Source organism: Centropristis striata, chromosome 14 (genome assembly GCF_030273125.1).
Source record: "Centropristis striata isolate RG_2023a ecotype Rhode Island chromosome 14, C.striata_1.0, whole genome shotgun sequence".
NCBI lineage: Eukaryota > Metazoa > Chordata > Actinopteri > Perciformes > Serranidae > Centropristis > Centropristis striata.
Window position 1 is genome coordinate 19794890 of NC_081530.1, and position 12061 is coordinate 19806950.

Sequence of the window (12061 nt, forward strand, 5' to 3'; positions counted from 1 at the left end):
TAAAAATAGATTATTTAAGTGTGTTAAGCCAAATATTTTTTTTTTAGTTTGAAATAATATGAAAGTAATTGATTTTTTTTTAAAACTAAGAGCATTTTAGTCATCATCTGCAACTATGCCTTAATTTTAAAGGATTGCAATATGTCTTTGAATACAATAAACCTCCCAAAACTTCCCCCTCAAAAATATTTTTAAAATAATACAATAGATGTGTGAAAATGATTTGAGATACATTTTCTGTATTGAAGGTACACACAAACTAAAATTTTTTGCTCCACAATTGTAGAACTGCTGCTGCTCCATCACTCAGGTTTAGAGTTTGGGAAGAAAAGAAAATCAATATGCTGTATGAGGCCGTTTGAAAGATATTTTTTTTATCTTTTCTCTATGCAGCACTTTTTAAGTGTTTAGCCATTCTTAAAGAAGAGATAGTGGGAAGGACTAAATATAGGTGTTTGTAACCCTTACTGGTGTGATTTGCACATTTTCCTGAATACCTTTCCACCTTCTGTCACAACTTAATCGAATGGCAAGTACGAGATTAAAAAAATAAATAATAACCGCAATGTCATAGATGGTGAGCATGTGATCAATACATGCAATATGTGCTTGACCTACTAAGATCAAATTCCTATTAGGCATGATGGATTAAGCGAGCAGGGATGTATGGATTTTATATTCATTGTGATATCAACTAGGGGTCACCATAAAAAGTGTTGACTGGTCGATTGCTGCTTAATCCTGTTGTGCATTCAGAGAAAAGAGATTTAGAAACTAAGACCGTCGCTCATGTGAGAATCGTGCAGTAAAGATACCCCACAACTTAGTATGGAGCTGGGATTATTTTAGTTTTAGAGTTGCCTTCACTGTTTCTTGCAGTGGCTTTGATGCTCCAATACTGATTAAAACACTCAAAAGTAGAAGGGCACTTGGAGAGTGCAGACCTCCCCCAAGGCCATGCCCTCCAGCCCTGCGTGGGACTGTTTTCTTAATCCCTTTCTTGCCCACAGTTGCAAAATTCTGACCATGCATACACGCCCGACCTGCACAACAGAGCTCATGATTAAAAAGATTTTTATATACCCTCTAGTCTCACATAGCTCAACACCAAGATCAGCGCTGAAGAAAAGTCTGGCTGCACTCGTTGGCATTCTGGGATTAAAAAAACAACATTCTGGCTTGCTTGTATTTCTCTAAATAATCACAATAGTATTGGGAGAAGTCGATAATGGACGAACAATGTCAGGCTTATCCCAACAGTCTACATGTGGTAGACTACAGCGCTGGTATTTTCCTTGTTTTATTTTAAGCAGTTTAACTGATACAGACACCACCTCAGAGAAGGACTGCAATCTGCCAGTGGTGGAATGTAACTAAGTAGATTTACACAAGTACTGGTTCAACTCCAGCCTGCATGCACTTAAGTTAAATTGGTGACTCTAAATTGCCGATAGATGTGAATGAGAGTGTGATTGTCTGTCTCTATGTGTCAGTCCTGTGATAGTCTGGTGTCCCTTGTACGGACTGTGAATAAGTGGTAAAGGAGAATGAATGAATGTACTTAAGTACAATTTTGAGGTCCTTGAACTTTACTTGAGTATTTAATATGTAACTTTATGCACAGTTGTAAAATTTGAATAATTTTGTTTTTAGACACAATCCTCTGTTAATTGTGGTTTCATTTTCATTGTGATTTGTTTGGAAGGGATTGATTAATAATGTCTCGAAAATACATACACACTTATCACATTGTCACAATCATTTCATGGAAATGTAAATAATATTATATTCCAACTTTATGGGCGACCGTGTACTTCTACTTCACAACATCTTAGAGGCAAATCTTTTTACTCTACTACATTTAGCCAAAAGCTTCAGTTACTCTTCAGGTCGAGATTTAACATAAAAAAACGTGATCAATTTAAAGTGATTACGTAAGTTTATTAATTAAACCACATAAAAGTATTTTATTGAATAGTTAAAATTAGCCCTACTGAGTGGGGCCGTTCTGCATGACAAATACTTTTACTTTCGATACTTTAAGTACATTGCTTAAAGCTGCGGATACTTTTCTACTTTTACTTAAGTAAGTTTTGATTGCAGGACTTTTACTTGTAATGGAGTAATGGAGTGTGGTATTAGTACTTTTATTTAAGTAAGGGATTTGAATACTTCTTCTTTCACTGGTATGTGCATTACAATACATTTTATTATTGCATAAAAAAGACGCACGGCTCCACCTGCAGCAAAGTTAAAACCACCTGCTCCTGCAAGATTTGCCCTATCTTGAAATGTGAAAAGCGAAAAATAATTTGTGTATCCACCTATTATTCAGAGGCACTCCAAAATGTAATGGCTTCCTCCTTGGCTCGTGCTACATCCTAACAGAGTTTTTTCTGTTATTCTGCTGACAAACAAATAAACAAACAACACTGAAAACACAAACTCCTAGGCAAATGTTTAGGTCCAGAAGGCCAGAGCAGAAGTTAAAATGAGAGATTATCCATTTGCATCATAAAATGAGGTTCATTTTTATGACATTTTGCTAAAAAAAAAAAAACAGTTTGGTGAACACGTGCAGGGTAAAAGCAGGACTCATGCATGAGGGGGGTTTGTGATGATTATCGTATTAGACCTGCACTGCACAGATTCCATTTAGCCTTGTTTTGTTTGAGCAAAAAGGACTGTAGTGCATAATCATGACTACTCTATTTAGCCATGTTGCCTCAGTGAAATTAAGGTTTATTTGCAGGAAAGACAGTGGGATGTTGTGCGATAATTGAGTCTATCCAGGCTGGTGTGGCATATCATCGCACTGTAAGCATTTTTATCTTTTTTTTTTCTCCACTGCCCGTCTCTCACGTCTATGAAAAGACAACAACAATAACAAGCAAACAAGGAGGGTGAATTGGAATATGATGTTTCTAATTAAAAGTTAATTTATTCCCTGCTCGCATGCTGTTTCATCTTATGTAACCACCACTATCAAGCAATTAAAAGATAACCTTGCATCAGGAGGTCAATATTTTCCCACTTATTCTCAAATAAAGAGCACACAAATAAACACAAATCATAAAAGTGCGAGCCAAGGCCACATTGCTCCATGTTTTATTCATGGAGCTATAGCCTAAAGTAAATTTGTCCTATAGTTTCAGGGGGTGCTTTCTGTAAACACACTACCTAAATACATATAGCATCTTTGACATCATGATACAAATTATTCTAATGAGTATTTTAATGATGTTTGTGGTGTAAATAGCATTAGTGTCCTGTAGAAGCCACCAGAAAGTTTTTGAATTTTATATCCATGTCTGAAATGTGCTTTTTTAAAATAATAGGATAAAAGCCTAGAATTTACGCATTTGTTTACACTTTGCCAGATATGTATATCTCTCCATTGGCTGGATCACTTATCTGATTGCAATCTGTCTTAGTTTTCCCAGCCTACAAGCTAATAAGGTATATCATGTTGTTAGGTGTGTGATTATAATTCACTCCGATTTTAGTTCTAAAACTTTCTTCAAAAGCATTTATCAGTTACAAATACACCCACTGGCCAATAGCTAGCAAGGTGTACCTAATAAAGTGGTCTTCTGCTGCTGTAGCCCATCTGCTTCAAGGTTGGATGTGTTGTGCGTTCAGAGATGATCTTCTGCAGACCTTGGTTGAAACTAGTGGTTATTTGAGTTACTTTGGCCTTTCTATCATCTCCAACCAGTCTGACCATTCTCCTCTGACATCTGGCATCATCAAGCATCAAGTCTCACTGGATATTTTCTATATTTTTGCCGGACCATTCTCTGTAGACCTTAGAGATGGTTGTGCATGAAAATCCCAGTATTGAGCAGTTTGTGAAATACTCCGACCAACAACCATGCCACGTTCAAAGTCACTTAAATCATCTTTCTTCTCCATTCTGATGCTCGCTTTGAACTTCAGCAGGTCGTCTTCACCATGTCTACATGCCGAAATGCATTGAGTTGCTGCTGATTGGCTGATTAGATATTTGCGTTAACAATCAGTTGAACAGGTGTACCTAATAAACTGTATATACCAATTACTTTTCAAAATCCACTTGAACAAGTCTTCACTCTGCATAAATTATATCCACCCATTACACTTATTCAAATAGAAAATATGTCACTTTTAAAGCTGGTTCAGAGAATGCCAGGAGTTGAGTTTCATTTATCAACATTATGACTGGTTTGTTAACTGTATGCCAAATTAATCAGAGCACAGAAGGCCTCCTAAGTCACCATATGACCAGTCTGGTCTAGCTCAGTTAAAATACCAAATCTGTCAGCCGATATTGTTTCCTTAACTACTGAGCCTGTTTACCGACACCGTTATCTTCACTTCATCCGTCTCTCATGCCTCTCTTGACCTGTGGTGTTTGTAACTGTACTTTTTAATGGAATTAAGTTTGTCTGTAGACAACAGCACAAAAAAGTAGGATATAACAGCTGAATTAAAATAGACAAAAATTAACTTTTGAAATTACATAGCTTGCTTACTTACTGATGTAAAACATAAATATCCACAGAAAAATGACCAAACCAACAAAACCTGCAAGCCAACAAATGCAGGGGTAAGGAAAGAAAACTGTTGCTGAAAGTTTGCCTCAGGTTTAATCTTTTAAATGTAGTGCACTTGTTCCATGGTGCATGTCTATGAGGTGTGAGCAGTTCAACTGAACAGGGATTTTCTTTTCTCAGACTAATCCATATAATTATTTTTTAAAGGCTTGAGGGAGTATGCTATGTTGTATTTATTTTTTTAAAAGTTCGAGAATAGTCCTAAAAAAAATAAACATTTTGTAGAGCAGAATTTAGATTTTCAGACCATCCCTTAGGGTTATCTCGCAACCATTGTGGTGTTTAGTGAACACTGATGTAAAAAAAAATATATTTATGATATATGATATATCAGAATTGCTAGACTTGAAAGTTATTTTTGTGTTTAACTTTTTAGAGTGCACAACCTGAATGACAAATGTAGAGTCTCATCCAGCGACCAGGGCTCATTAAAACATATTACTGCTCCTGTCATGTGCGACCCACAGGCAATAAGCCTTTGGCCCATTTTGGGTATGCATAGTTAAAGAAATCATGATTCATGTTGAGACAACCCAGTAATCTTAATTACAGCATTGTTGTCTGTGTGTGTGTGTGTGTGTGTGTGTGTGTGTGTGTGCGTGTGTGTGTGTGTGTGTGTGCAGTGAGGTGAAAGTGTCTTTGATGTATGCTCAGATTTGAAAAAGCCTCCACAGAGAGAGTGCAACTTTGCATGATCTCAATTGTTGGTCTAATAATAAAGCAGTGACTAAATTCTCTTAAACAAATTGATGTGCTGTGTGTGGCGTGCGTGTGTTTGTGTGTGTGTGTGTGTGTGTGTGTGTGTGTGTGTGTGTGTGTCTGCTCACCCCAACTGGCATAGAAATGAATTTCACTCCAACATTTGGGAAGTTGAAATATTCAAAATAAATAAATAAATAAAATTAATTAATTAATAAAAAAGTTTAAAGTTTTAAACATATTATTGTTATTATTTTTTTATTATTATTACAATGTATTAAAATTAATTATATAAACTTTATCAATTTAAATAAGTTAAACTATATTAGCTAGTTACATTAAATTCTTATCTATTTATCTCAGTTTTATTTGATTAAATTACTCACGCTTCTGATGCTTTGATCAAATTTGCTATGAAAAATGAATTAAATATCTGTAGTTTTAAAAATAAAGTTTGATAATTTCACGTGGAGAGAATGTATTAATTGCAACAAAACACAGATTTTAAATACACACAACTTATTAAAAATAATTACATTAACTTTATTAATTTAAATTACGTGAACTCTATTATAGTTAAATTAAATGATTGTCTATTTATCTCAGTTTTATTTGATTTAATCACATAAATAGTACATTTTTCTGTTACTTGACTTAATTAGATGGAAATTTTAAATTAAATATAAATGCCACCTTATTAATAAAAGCTGTATTTTACTGTGTTCACTGAAGAGCTGCTGTCAGTAGTTGACAGTGCATTTAAGTTTTCTTTTTGGCAGAAAAAGAAAGTTGAGCAAGAACGGATAAACTTTTAAATAATGAATCTAACTAAGCAAAAATAAATGATTTGTTCAGCAATAGCTTGACTGAAACATTATTGTGTTGCCAGTAGTAAAATTGTTTTTTATAACAAAGCGGCACAATAAGTAATAAAGCAATAAAAAGAGTATTATGTACAACCTTAGATTAAGACTTTATATCAAGATATTACTCTTATTCTATTTTCCCCTTTCCACGTCTGAGGTTGCTGCTGTATATTGTACCTGTGTGAATGCTACAAATCATGTGGGATAATTTGTTTTTTCTGCGCAGACGGTCACAAGTTTGACGTAATGAGTTGAAATTCTCAACATGAGCAGCTCTGATGTCGGGCAGCTTGTCACACTCTCATTTAATTTCTGTCACAGTCTCACCTCATGGAGAGAGGATGGAAACCAGAACGATCTTTCACTGTGAACCCTCTGAACTGTGTCTATGTCGTGAATAAAGCAGGATTCGTAAGCGAGCGGTTTGCTGAGGGGCACTGAGAGGTTTGTGTGGTTATTTTGCAGCCGACTGGCGTTGGCTGCGCATGATTTAATGAAGGTAACCACAATGGATCATTTTGCATAATGGTGCATCACTTTTCAAATTAGAGGCTGCAGATGGAACACACATGTGGCCCTCTGCTCTAAGCGAAAAGGTGAGGGCTTTTATAGTTCAAAAACAGAGGGATACGGGTAAAAATCACCCATTAACCATTTGAACTTTAAGCTTTTATCACTCCTTTTTTACAGGCTTGTAGGACAGCCTCTGCATGCCGTATGTATTTCTTTCAAAGTAAAATAAATAAATAAAGTGGCTCAAATTAATGTTTTTATATAAAAATGACACTTTTGACATTTGATTATACAGGGATGAAGGAACATTAGTACACAATTTGAACATGGGGGGAAAAAAAAGATATATTTTATCTGCAATTGAAAGTCTACAAGCACAACAGGACTTGCCATTTACCCCAGAGGGGGGACATTTCTAATGCACTGTCGCTCTGATCTTTTGCAAGCCCCGCTGCTGACTATTAAACTAGTTGTTCTTTGTGCAAATGTAAAAAGAGAGAAAACTGGAGAGTCATGCTGACAGCACTGACATGAAAAGTCCGAAAAGTCATGTGAAAAAGCATTTTGGATTCATCAATGGTAGAAAATTTGTTTGCTGAATTTGTAAAATGCAACTACCTTAAACATCTGTTAAAAATATGTCAGTTTGAGTTAGATGGAACACAAAAAATGGACATGGACATTAGAGAAACTGCGGTTAGTTGGAAATATAAGTTTCAGCTGGTTTCAGTCGTGTGTATGTGACTTCTATGCTGATGCTATCTGTTGATTTGATGGGGTTATGAAGGGTTCAATGTGTAGTTCAGTACACATTGTTTTATTGACATTGTTACAGTACACTTAGTTTTATCAGTCGGCCACTTTATCAGGTGAAGGTGCGGCTGTGGCTCGGTTGGTAGATCGGCTGTCTCCTGTTTGGAAGGTTGGTGGTTCGATCCCCGACCATGGCAGCCTACATGTCGAAGTATCCTTGCAAAAGATGTGTTCAGGTGGCACCAGTGTGCCCTGGTAGCCTCGGCCACCAGTATGAATGTGTGTGTGTGAACGGGTGAACGAGTGTAGTGTAAAGCGCTTGTTATTGTCAGGGAGATATTTTCATTCAATTACAAATTTCATATGTTTGTTGTTAATTGTGTACTGGACTTCACTGATATTTTCTGCCCTCCTCATTTATACAAATGGAAGAGAGTTGAAACTCCTCTCAGTATGATGAAGTCTGGTACAACTCTTTGAGTATGACCTAAATAATAAACAGATGCTGTATTTGAATTTACACATTTCCAGAGCTCTCAAGTCTCACGCATTGGGCGCCAATACTACCAGATACTACATAAATTGTGGTTGAAACAAATACTAGTGAAATTCCACACTTCTCGATTCGATACCCAATTCAATACCACAATAAAAATGAAGACAATTAACTAGTGGCCGACCGATACGGGTTTTTTAAGGCCGATGCCGATACCGATTATTTTGAAATCAGTCTTAACTGATCCCCGCTTTGTGCAGCTTTTTTTGGGCCGAGTCTAAAAATGACACAATGATAACAAATGTTACACAAGTCTCAATTTAAACAAAAATGAAACATTTATTAACAAAACAAACAAAACATATTAACAGTTGGATAGCAAACAATGTGGTGGCGCCTCAGATGATCCACATATTTGATGTGTTTCTCTTTTTACCGTTATCAGCACCCAGCTCACCAGTGAATGGCAGATGTTGCACCGAGCCTTGCCTGGTGTTGGCTCAGTGAAATGGGCTAATTGATCGGCAACCGCACGCACGTATCAACCGATGCAGATACAGGTAAAAAACACAAATATCGGTCTACCTATACAATTAACATTCTCCTTGACCACCAGAGCTAGCTACCAATCTACATGCTATAAGTGCAAGAGTTCATTGTCATCCAGGTATTTCATACCATCTCTGGCCGTCAGAAGGAATTCATAGAACCATAGTTATATTCGTAACTCTCTTTTTTCACCTGGTGCCAAGCAGAGAGAAAGGAGCATTGGCGACTCAGCAGTTTGCTAACTTGTTGCTCCTGCTCCCAATATTAACTCCTCTGTTTCAACAATGTTTGGCTGAAAGTATGCACAAACAGGCTGAAATTCAACCGTGGTGTTCTGTTGGGATTAAAGGAACACTAAGCCTGGTCCACCATTTTGCTGCAACACACAAAGCTTGCGTCATCAGACGGACTCTTAGTGGTGTGTGAGTGAGTGGAGCTGTGTGCACATCGGCATGGAGAAACACTTGGCATCCCCAGATCCCTATGGTACCAGCTGTAATGTAGAAAACTGACACATTTTCTGAGTCCAGGCATCGATTGAAGTATCGATTCTTGTGACACACCTATTTCTGACGTTATCAACAAAAACTGAACTTTAAAAACTTTGTGAAGTTAGAATTTATGGCGTTATTTTAATTTTTTGTATTATAGCCTATAGCTGTACCGAAAAAAAAAAGTTACTGACTGTAGTTTTTAGTTTATTTAGTTAATTAAGACATTAATCTAAATGAGTCATGAGAGTGTTCAATTAAAGGTATTCAGCCGTACGCTATAGTCGTTGCACATTGTCATTTGAGTTTGTGTCTTTGCACCTAGAGCAGGCATAGTTCTTTGGTGTTTATGCATGTTTTCCTGTTTCACCTCATCTGCATGGATCTCAAATTTATTGCACCTCGTGTGCTCGTATTCAAAATGAAGCACATTTCAAGGTCAGAAAAACACAAATAAGAAGTAATGTTGTTTGTGCTCGTCCTTCCTCCAGAGTCCTCTTTCTTTCTTTCTTTCTTTCTTTCTTTCTTTCTTTCTTTCTTTCTTTCTTTCTTTCTTTCTTTCTCTGATGGACTGTTTTCCACTCTAATGTTGCTCGTCTCCCTCTCCTCTATCTGTCTACCTCTCTTTTCTGTTTATCTCTATATTTATTTCTCTCTCCATCCATGCCCTTTTTCTCTCTGACTTATTCTTTTACTTTCCCTTCAACATTTCTCTATCAGCCTCTCTCTCTTTTTTCCCTTCCTCTCTCCCGGTGTTACCCCCCCAGTCTCCCCTGACGCAGCAAAATTAATTAGAACTCATCCCATTAACTCAGGCCCGTCCTATGCAGGAACAAGCTGAGGTGTGTGTTCGTTAAGGTATGCGTGTGTATGTGTCAACTCAGCGAGAGATGCTGTAAGGACGCAATGTACCGACCTGAGCTCGACTCCATCCCCCTCAGGCACCGGCAGCCCACCGGGACAAACAGCAGTGGGAATGGAGAGAGATTTGTAATGTGATGAGAAGATGAGGAGGAAAGAGAGGTGAAAAAGGTGCGAGGAGGGGAAAGGAGGAAGGCGGCTGGAAAGAAAAGTAGAAGTTGAAGGTTTTTAGAATTAATAGAAGGACTAGAGGTAGTTATCGTGATTGGCGAGTGACACAAAGTCAAACTACATCAACAGAAAGCCCAAAGAGAAAGACGTCACAATGTCTGAGTGACACTGACTGACAGGTGCCTTCTGGGCAGCGAGGGGGAAAAACGCCACAGCTGTGAAAAATGAGACGACAGAAAGAAATGGATTTTGTTTGGGGGACAAAAAGACAGAAAAGGACAGTTGAGATGGAAAAGGGAGAGAGAAAATTAAGCAATTAGACAAAGTAAGAGAGAACAGGAGAGGGGTAAAGGACAGAGGAGAAGAAAAAGATGGAGTAATGCAGAGATCCGGATTAGCACTTAGAGACGGAGAGGGGCAGCTGTGATGGAAAGTGTGTGTATGTGTGTGTTTAAAGACGCAATGAAGTGGACACCTGGAAAAACTTGTCACGTCCTGGAAAACAGTGAATCTTTAATGGTGACCTCATCCTGCACTCAGTCGGTGTGAACATAAAATCTGAGCGATAAAGCCATCACAAATTATTAAGTAATCACACTCTTCTGCCCCTCCCATCAAATCAAACTGCTTTTTTTGTCCTGGTACGCCATTTGTATGCAGAGTGTTATGTCACACCCCAGCAACCTGTTTTAGTGGAATTAATACCATTTTAACATATTAAAGGGGACTTATTAGGAACATTTTCAGGTTCAAATTTGTCTTTTGGGTTTCTACCAGAACTTTTTTACATGCTTTAATGTTCAAATGCATTCATTTCTCATACTGTCTGTCTGAATATATTGTACCTGTGTTCACCCTCTGCCTGAAATTCTGTTTTAGCGCCTGTCTCTTTAAGCCCAGTCTGCTCTGATTGGTCAGTGTTTTGGAGTCTTCTGCACCTGCACTCTCTGCTTCTCTGCACTGTCATTGCAGCCGGGGAATTAATATAACAACACTGTGGCTGGATTTTCTAATTGTATACAGCGTTTTGACACTTTCACAGTATTTACAGGTGCATCTTAATACATTAGAATATGATGGAAAAATCAATTTCCAGTAGTTCAAGTCAAATAGCCTCAACCAAGTATTGAGTCATATAGATGGACATACTTTTCAGAGGCCAACATTTCCATGCTGAACATACTTTTTAAAATTGTTCTTTTGTAATATTTAATATTTAACAGTGAATTTTAGGTCTTCATTAAATGTAAGCCATAATCATTTTAATTAGAAGAAATTAAATAAATGATGACATGAAATGTTTCATTCTGTGTGTATTGGATCTATATGATGTGTTATTTTCACTTTTTGCATTGAATTCCTGACAACTCAACTGATAACTCAACAAGTTATCCAAATTGAACAACAGAATAGGTAATTTATCAATACCACCCATAACAACCCATATCAGCGTTGGTTAAATGAGCGTTTCGTGGAGCATTATAAAAGTAGCACACACGTCATTATACATACACGTATGGTTTGCAGTTGTAAAAAAAAGGCTGAAGTTTCATTGAATTTAGGCTACAAAAATACTGACCTAGGTTTAGGGCAAAAAATGTCCTGGTAAGGCGTTATAAAAGAGAGTTTAAACATTAAATAAATGTACGTAGATGTCGGATGTAAAGATGTAGTTATGTAAAAACATGATGTTTAAATCACAACGTCACCCTGTTCTCCTAGGTGAAAGTAGGATGTTTGTTCCAGGTGCACTCCTCAAAACGTAGCAAAATGTTCACTGGTAAACAATTAAATAGTGAAGAAAAAAATACATGAACTAACTAGCAAATTTATTTTAAGGCACTTTTATGCTTCAAAACATATGCAGAACAGGTTTTACTGATAATAGTATGTTTTATTTTAAATCAATGCAGGCAAATATACTTAACATTGCCTATTAGTTGATGGTTAACCATTTACAGTGTGCTCTCCCACGGGTGCTGCTAATCGGTGTGTTTCCATTGAATACTTTCTGAGTCCTTTTCGAAAGAGTGTTTTGGCTACACCCACTAGGCCTCTGTCCCCATA